We start from the raw sequence: 8566 nt of genomic DNA, 5'->3' as shown, positions 1-8566 counted from the left end.
CCAGAGTTGTTCATGCAATCCAAATGGACTTACCAAAGATAGGAGCGGTCATGGAATGTACTTGCCGCTTTACGGCGGTCAGCTCATCTACCACCGATTTAAGAGCAGCTTCAGCGTTTTCAGCTCTTTTTATTAAATCGGCCTTCTTAGTGGCCCAATCAGTCCGCTCCTTCTCGAAGCCCTCCTTCAGCTGTTCTGTCACACTCAAAGCGCTGGTTAATTCTTCCCTTTCCTTGTCGGTTTCAGCTTGCTAGGTTTTCAAAATTTCCTGCAGATCAGTAATCCGGTCTTCTTTGATCTGCACTTCAGCCTGCATAAAGACAGTGCTTGGCTTTCAACAAACGGTACAAGAATTTGAAGTACCAACCACATAACAAGTTATATGCTTGATACTTGGGGGCTAATGCACCTTCAATTTTCATCTGTTACTAAATTGCAAGTCCCAAGCTCAATACAGGTATTCAACTTGGCACTTGGGGGCTAATGGCTATTTGCTCAATTATGTTCTGATGTTAGAATCTTTATTGGAGTCCCGGTTTAACTATACTAAGTTGAACCGGCCCTTGGGGGCTACATTGATGGAGTTCAAAGTATTGAGGACTATATTCAAGTCCCGGTTTGAAGAAGATTACAAACCGGCCCTTGGGGGCTAGGAGGATTAATACAGTGGCAGTAATTAAAGAAAGAAGAAGCATAAGGAAGTTACCTCAAATTTATCTCTCATCATCTTTACCATGCCAGCTTCACAGTCACGACTAGTGTATAACCGGTTCAAGTAACCAGAATGAAGATCTCGGGCACTCAGAGCAGCATATGTTTCCAGATCAACATCCCATTTGCCTTTGTTCATGGCAGAGAAATCCTCTTTGACAGTATGCTTAGCTAAAGCGACAGGATTCCCTGGTTCAGAGTGACCTACGCTGGTAATTACAACATCATCATCCTTGGACTCGCCGGTTTGTGTTGGCGCGGTCGGTTTATCGGCAGGCTTTGAAGGGCTGCAGGATCTATCAATCCGGACGGAGCTGGCAGGCTGATCAGCAGGGACTGAGGTATCGATAGGCCTTTTATCAATAATGGTATCATCTTGCAAAGGAGGATCATTGGGAATATCCTCAGGAACGAACGCTTCAAGATCCGGTGTTTTATCCTGCTCAGGGGCAGTGTCTTCTTCGGCCGCTTTATTCAGGCGGGCTTTCTTGCTTGGTTTAGGTTTAGCCTTGGAAGAGAAACAAAGAGTCAGGGAGCAGCATAAGTTATAACATGGTATACCGGAAGCATATATTCAGTCTAGCTTACCCAAGAACCGTTTTCAGTGGTGGCAGCTGAGTGGCCGACGATTCACCAGAGGAAGAATGGGAAGTAACCTGATAATCGGAGTCGGACGGATTAAGAGGTTGACGGATGAAACCCGCTTTAGGAGGTAAATTAATAAAAAGGTCGGAGACCTCGGAGCGGCGTTTTCGAACCGGATTGTTTGGTAAACCAGCGGAGGTAACTACCTGGCCGCTGTGCCGGGTTGTGCGGAGAGCTTCATGTTGCTGAGTCTTCATAAGAAATTTGGGATCCAAGTAAGCAAGAGGATGAGAAAATTTAATTTTCCGGTTTGCCTGGCGAAATTTTGGCAAAGGCAAAGGATCTGAATCGGAAGAGAGAATAGTTACCTCAGCGACATCAGCATTACTGGCTTCAGCGTCGTCCTGACAAGTATCATTATCAATAAGGCGTGTAAAAAGTAAGCCTAGTGAATCGAGTTCTACCTCAGGGTCCGAGTTACCCACATCATCATCAACAGCCGGATCAGATGAAGCAGTGGTTTTCCTCTTCTTAGCAGGCTTCTTAACAACCTTGGTTTTTAGCCGGGTTGGCCGTTCTGTCTTCTCCGGTTTGTCTTGTGGAAGCTTCTTGCTCCAAAACGGATTATCACCCTGGTTAAGCAGCAATTAAATCAGACAGAGATAGCAATAACAGGTTCAGTAAAAAGTACAATTAAAATCTTACAGCTGGCGGTTTGTTGGTAGCACAGAAAGGGGCCAGGCCGGTTTGAGCGCAGAGGTGCTCCGGTTCGTTCAACATTTTCTTCACAGCCTCTGTGACTTCATCATCGGAGAGCTGAATGTTGGTGTGTCGGAGTGGGTCATCAACGCTACCAGTATACTTGCACATTAAACCGGAGTGCCGGCTGAGAGGCAGTATGCTCCATGATATCCAACAGCGTGCGAGATCAACTCCTGTTAAACCGTTGGCCATGAAGGCTCGGAGCTTGGATAATTGCGGAGCGTATTTACTCCTCTCCTTGGCACTTAACCTTTGTGGGAAGGGGTGTGTATTGCTGAGCCGTTCCGGACGAAAGCCAGGCAAAGGATTTCATCACTAGGGGAAGTATCTTTGCAGTAAAACCATGTTGCATTCCATTCCTTGGGGTGACTGTGTAGTTTGGCATGGGGATAAGTGATTTCTTTCCTTTTCTGAATTGCCATACCGCCCAATTCGGTATTGGGACCGTCAGTGAATCCTGTGCGGCGGTTTAAGTGGAAGCAGTCTCTGAACAATTCAACTGTGGGCTTCTCTTGAAGGTACACCTCACAGAGCACGTGGAAGTGACATAGGTTGGTAATAGAATTGGGGCCAATATCTTGCGGGCAAAGTTGAAAATTGGCTAGTACGTCCCGGTAAAATTTGGAGCCGGGCGGTTTGAAGCCCCGGGCTAAGTGATCCACAAAGATCACAACCTCTCCCTCTTGAGGTGTGGGAGGACATTCATTGCCAGGAACCCTCCAGTGGATAGTCTCTTTGTTGTCTAAAGCGCCGATCAAAACTAAATCGTCCAGCTGAGTTTCTGTGATGCGAGAAGGAACCCAGTTGCACTCATATACTTGTTTGGCCATGATGAGGTCTACAAGAAATAAGTGATTCCGGTTCAAGAATGCGCTGGTATGAACAATGTTAAACCGGAGGCAGTAACTTTAAACCGGATTTTTATGCAGTGGCATCATATGGCTACAGAAGTCTGGCGGTTCAACAAGGGGACTAATGGTATCTACCGGTTTATTAACTATTTCTATATTAAGTTAAACCACCTGATCTAAACATTGAAAGCAATTGAGGTTGCGGATGGCTAAGTATGCAGAAACAGGTTTCACAAGCTCTTATTGCAGCAATGGATCTGAAGCAAGTTCAGAAAAACAGAAAATATTCACAAGATTAAAGCAGAATAGAAGTGAATCAATGGGCAGGTATGTAGATGAGATCTATGGACTTGAGCGTGAAACTACAGGCGGATACTAAGAAGCTACTGCTGGTCAGAGCAAGGTTTCACAGATATGTTCAGGAATCTAGGTGCGAGTACGAACAAGTGATGAACACGGCAAGAACATGAAACCCTAGAGTGGATCTATGTTAAGAAGAACAGAAGACTTACCTAAGTTGAAGAAGACGCGGAAGGCTACCGCAGTGCTCTGGTACGTTCAGGTTGATGCAGCAGCCCAAGACGGTGCAGAGGTCAACGGCGGCGGCGGAGCTCCGAGGCTGGCGACGCGAGGAAGATGAAGAGAAAGAGACGAAGGGGAGAAAAGGAAATGACCCTTCAGTCCTATTTATAAGGCAAAGGACGTGTGTCAGGCGCGCGAATCCAGGAGCCACAAGATTCGGACGTGGAGTTGCTGCCTTGGGTATCATAGAAGGCGTTATAAATATTAAACTTCATGATGACGTCATGCCGGTTTACAGCAACCAGAGATGATGACGACATGGCCGTTTACCAATTACCAGAAGATGTTGAAGACAAAGATTTTTGTGAAGGATTGACATTAACCAGTTCAAATCAATCTGGGGCCTAATGTTGGGGATATTACCACTGGGCGTGAACCGGCCTACCTGGGCCGGGTTAACTTCATTAGTAGTGTAAAGGTGATTAAGCAGATGAAGGCCCAAGGCCTGTAGTTGGTTTAGAACTTGTAGCCGTAAACCGGCTTGGTATGTAAACTTGTATTGTAAGTTAGGAATAGAGAGAGACCAACTGGGATACGAATATGAACTGGTGTGGGACTCTGTGGACCGACGGGCGTCACCCGTGTATATAAGGGGATGACCCGGCGGCGGTTCAAGGACAGACAACAACAACTCGAGCCTAGGCGAAGCTTGTTTGCTCCCTAGCCATCGAAACCACATCAATTCCATCACAACTAGACGTAGGCTTTTACCTTCATTGAAGGGGCCGAACTACTATAAACCCTCGTGTCTTTGTGTCCGCTTCAACCCCTTCAAGTTAACCCGTAGCGATGGCTCCACGACTAAGTCCTTTCATGAGGACATCTGCCGTGACAAATCCACGACACCACCCAACATGAAACTCATAGTAGACACCAGAGATTAACCAGGTAGTCGATAGTTACTATTGATTGAGGCCCCGATATGTACCCCACAACCATTTAAAAACTCAAGTTTGACCATTAGTTTGGAGCTGACTTAGAGTCTAATCGGTGAATAGGATGATAAAGTAGCATGTAATATTAAGCGATGCATAACGTAAGCAGACACGAAAGAGTGCAACCTCTCTTGCGGACCGATGTAGTCCTCGAGGTCATCTGCTCGGTTGATGATGGTAACACAGTTGATATGGCTGCTGGTGGCAGGGAAGAAGATCTAAGGCGGCGAAAGACAGTCTGGAGGCTGGATCCCTGCTGTGCTGGACCCTTCTATCATTGGAGCAGCTGAGCTAGGGTGGACGATGGCGCAGTAGGAGCGGGACAAACCACACAAGGTTTTCTTTGACAACTATTTGTAAGAGAAGTAATTCTGTAAGGGCTTGTTTGAATTGGAGGATTCTAACAATGCAGGGATATGAAATACACAGTAATTGGCGGATTCTCACAACACATGATTTCTGCCAATCTAGGCGTTTGGTTCACAAGAATTGGAAGATCACAGGATGCAAAGAAGCATCGTGAGATTAAGTCAAACCACAAGAAAATGTACGGTTATAATGCTATTATACTACTATCTTTTAGTCTTGTGCTTCATGAATAAGAATTTGAAAAGGAGGACAAGTGGATATTAAAATTGCTACGGTTTTCTTTGAAGGAGACACTAAAGGAACAAATCCTACAATTTTTCTTTGCTCCATTCCTTTGAACCAAATGCATGAATAGTAGTACCATAGGAAACTTTCCAATTCCTATGTTTTTCCTCCACATTTCCTTTCAAGCACTGGCGATTCTAGTAGGCAGGCTTGAGCAGGAAAAGCCTACACTCAAAATTGTTTTTGTGCTACTTCTACTACTTTGGACCCAGGCCACTGCCCTACTAGCTCAACTCCCAGGCCCATTGACAAATGCACAGCTCAAATGCGTAGAGATAAATAATGATGGTGTTCAAGAGAGTCCATCACGGATAACTAAGTTGCCTGGTACCTCACCACTTGTCATATAGTAGGACAAACTACACGTATTTCACGTTATTGCGTGTGCTCAGTGGACAATATATACAACATGTGGAGTAAAAAAGATATGCAACAAGTGTACAACCTCTTTGGCGAAGCCATGCTGATCTCGACGTGATTGGATTGGTCGGTGAGGATGATCCAGCTGACTTGGCTGTCGAAGGAGGGGAAGAAGATCTTAGGCATCTTGAGATGGAGCCCGGGGTACTGCTCCGCTGTGATGGAGGGTTTCGTCGTTGGAGCAGCTCCGGCGAGTTGTACGACGTCGAGGCTGAAGCAGGATAGAAGAGACAATGTTAACCTAAGTGAAATTCTAATAGCATATCCAGTAGATGACATAAAATACATAACCACAAAGTGCTAGATGTAAAATACATCAGCCGCTCATCTATGAACTTAACTATCGAAATTGAATTTAACTGACGAAACTGAACTTAACTGTCGAAACTGAATTTTGCTATTGAAACTGAATTTTACTGTCGAAACTGAACGCACTAGTAGAAGAAAAGCAGTAGCAGGAGCAGCAACGCGTGCGAGAGCCATGGCAGCTTGTTGTGTGGCAGCATCAGGTGAGGCTACACGTCAGTCGGCTGACTTTTTCATCTCTGGTCAGTCGATTTTCCAGCTGTTGGATACGAAATCAAGGGCATGCAGTTCATCTTCAACCTCCACCCCCCTGAGCCTCCAGCCACCACCGGCCAAACAACCGCCCCTCGCCACCCGCGACCGGCGGTGCGCCGCCCCGCCGCCGTGAAACAGCTTCCACCGCCGGTCCGCCGTTGCCCCAGCCATCCCTCTAGGCCCCCCTGAGGGAGTCCTGGATTAGGGGGTGTCCGGATAGCCGAACTATCACCTTTGGCCGGACTCCTCGACTATGAAGATACAAGATTGAAGACTTCGTCCCGTGTCCGGATGGGACTTTCCTTAGCGTGGAAGGCAAGCTTGGCGATACGGATATGTAGATCTCCTACCATTGTAACCGACTCTGTGTAACCCTAACCCTCTTCGGTGCCTATATAAACCGGAGGGTTTTAGTCCGTAGGAAAAACAACAATCATACCATAGGCTAGCTTCTAGGGTTCAGCCTCTCTGATCTCGTGGTAGATCTACTCTTGTACTACCCATATCATCAATATTAATCAAGCAGGAGTAGGGTTTACCTCCATCAAGAGGGCCCGAACCTGGGTAAAAACATCATGTCCCTTGTCTCCTGTTACCATCCACCTAGACGCACAGTTCCGGACCCCCTACCCGAGATCTGCCTGTTTTGACACCGACATTGGTGCTTTCATTGAGAGTTCCTCTGTGTCGTCATCTTTAGGCCTGATGGCTCCTCCGATCATCAACAATGATGCGGTCCAGGGTGAGACTTTTCTCCCCGGATAGATCTTCGTATTCGGCGGCTTTGCACTGCAGGCCAATTCGCTTGGCCATCTAGAGCAGATTGAAAGCTACGCCCCTGGCCATCAGGTCAGATTTGGGAGTTTGAACTACACAGCTGACGTCCACGGAGACTTGATCTTCGACGGGTTCGAGCCCCAGCCAAGCACGCCGCACTATCACAATGGGCATGATCTAGCTCTGCCGCCGGACAGTGCCCTAGAGGCCGCACCAGTGTCCGCTCCGACACTTAGCTCGGAGCCGACTGCGCCGACCGAGGACGGGTGGCTGGACACCACCTCAGGGGCTGCAATCTCTACGGCGATTGAGCCGAACACCATCCTTGTCCTTTGCCAGGCTCGTAACTCCAAGGTGCCGGACTCCTCTCCGGACTCCGGACCTCCCGCGCCCCTGCCAATCGAATCCGATTGGGCGCCGGTCATGGAGTTCACCGCCGCGGACATTTTTCAGCACTCTTCCTTTGGCGACATCCTGAATTCACTAAAGTCTCTCTCTTTATCAGAAGAGCCCTGGCCGGACTATGGTCAGGAAGGTTGGGATGCAGACGACGAAGAAATTCAAAGCCCACCCACCACCCACTTCATAGCCATTGTCGATGATTTACACGACATGCTCGACTTCGACTCCGAAGACATCGACGGTATGGACGACGATGCAGGAGACGACCAAGAACCAGCGCCTACAGGGCACTGGAAGGCCACCTCATCATACGACATCTACATGGAGGACATCCCAAAAGATGGGAATGGCGATGGAACAACGGAGGATGACCCCTCCAAGAAACAGCCTAAGCGTCGGCGTCAGCAGCGCCGCTCTAAATCCCACCACAGCAAAAATGGTGATTCTGGCACGGGAGACAATAACACCACGGAAAGTGCCGAAGACAACCCCCTCCAGCAGGATTCAGCACAGGAGGACGAAGAAGCCAGCCCTCATGAGTGAGCGGCAGACAGAGAGGTAGAGGACGATAATTACATACCTCCCTCCGAAGACGAGGCAAGCCTCGACGACGATGAATTTGTCGTGCCTGAGGATCCCATCGAACAGAAGCGTTTCAAACGCAGGCTTATGGACATGGCAAGCAGCCTCTAGAAAAAGCAGCAATAGCTTAGAGCTGATCAAGATTTGCTAGCTGACAGATGGACTGAAGTCCTTGCGGCCGAAGAGTACGAACTTGAACGCCCCTCCAAGAGCTACCCAAAACGCAGGTTGCTACCCCGATTAGAGGAGGAAGCACTCAAACCTACATCACCAGCGCAGGATGCGGCCGACCGGCCACCTCGTGTCCGCGACAGAGAGGCCTCCCAGCCCTCCACTCAAGCTGCACCCCAGCGCCGCTCAAACAATATCAAGGCACGGTCAAGTGCGCCAGACATGCGAGATATATTGGAGGACAAGGCAAGGCAGACAAGATCGATCTACGGATCACGTGGGCGCCTCACTACACGTGAAGACAACCATCACGCCGGACACAGCAAATCCGGCCGGGCCAAACACAGCAGAAAAAACCCATTTGAGCTACGTCGTGATATAGCCCAATACAGAGGCGCCGCACACCCACTATGCTTCACAGACGAAGTGATGGATCATCAGATCCCTGAGGGTTTCAAACCCATAAACATTGAATCATACGATGGCACAACAAATCCTGTGGTCTGGATCAAGGACTATCTCCTTCATATCCACATGGCCCGCGGTGATGATCTACACGCCATCAAATACCTC

The sequence above is a fragment of the Triticum aestivum genome, chromosome 2B (genome assembly GCF_018294505.1).
Source record: "Triticum aestivum cultivar Chinese Spring chromosome 2B, IWGSC CS RefSeq v2.1, whole genome shotgun sequence".
Classification (NCBI taxonomy): domain Eukaryota; kingdom Viridiplantae; phylum Streptophyta; class Magnoliopsida; order Poales; family Poaceae; genus Triticum; species Triticum aestivum.
This window is presented reverse-complemented; position numbering follows the sequence as displayed.